The sequence below is a fragment of the Neodiprion fabricii genome, chromosome 4, assembly GCF_021155785.1.
Source record: "Neodiprion fabricii isolate iyNeoFabr1 chromosome 4, iyNeoFabr1.1, whole genome shotgun sequence".
In the NCBI taxonomy this organism is placed as follows: domain Eukaryota; kingdom Metazoa; phylum Arthropoda; class Insecta; order Hymenoptera; family Diprionidae; genus Neodiprion; species Neodiprion fabricii.
Window position 1 is genome coordinate 12,452,095 of NC_060242.1, and position 852 is coordinate 12,452,946.

Sequence of the window (852 nt, forward strand, 5' to 3'; positions counted from 1 at the left end):
CCAGGCGTGGTCCGGGAATTGTATCCGTGGACCGCAATGTGCGTTCGAAATGTCGATGTTCATGTGTCCTGCAGTTCACAAGTTGACGCGCAATTAGCTGCGTTCTTCATCGACCCACGAGCCAAGTGATCCACCGTTCAGGGTAATCATATATGTGAATTTTGCATTAAAAATGCTAAAATTACGGTTGTTACCGGCTTTCTGTGGTCGTGAGCGCGGCGCCGCGTGCGTCAGCCCTTGCGCGGTTGCGCGCGGGAAGGAACGCGCGCCGCGCGTCAAATTTCGTTCGTGCGATAGTTCAAGAGCCGACGTCGCCTCGAGTTCACGGGTCGTCTCCGCCGGGATGAACCGGCGCCGGACCCGATCGGCTCGCAATGCAAACGATTGACGGCGGACGGCAGTGGGCCGCGTCAGCGAGTCCCGGGCATCGCTGCCCTCGACGCTGACGCGAGCTTCCTCGTACGGGCGAAAATTCTCTTCGTAGCCTACCGCGTTCGCGGCCTGCGTCCGGGGTGTAACGGCGTTGCACCGAGGACACCCGGGCGCAGACAGGCTGCCCGCGAAGAAGCGCTGAGACCAGCTTCGCACGTCTCTCTCGTACGACCTGACCGGGTCGAACGAGTCGAGGCGGACCGCGGAGCGGTCCCCTCTCGGCACCGAGTCGGCCGGAGGCGCGAACGACCCGCCGCTGCTCCGCGCTGGACGCGGAGCGACGGGTCGACGCCTCGGCGCGAGTCGGTCGTCGGGCGGTTTTAGCCGGCGACTGCGCTCGTCGCGACCGCGGCGAACGCCGGACCCATCGGATCCGGCGTCAGCACCGCGTTCGTTGTCACGACGATTGTGTTGCGCGCC

The 852-nt window shown here is 64.3% G+C and overlaps 1 non-coding gene across 1 annotated transcript in view; it reads right to left on the bottom strand.

Annotated features, from left to right (window-relative positions):
* The window catches only part of LOC124181867, a 155-nt gene extending 10 nt beyond the window's left edge, over nucleotides 1–145 (bottom strand). The window contains exon 1 of the ribosomal RNA XR_006870642.1: nucleotides 1–145. This exon is cut by the window's left edge and continues 10 nt beyond it. This is a non-coding gene — a ribosomal RNA (5.8S ribosomal RNA).
* Between the last annotated feature and the right edge of the window lie 707 nt (nucleotides 146–852).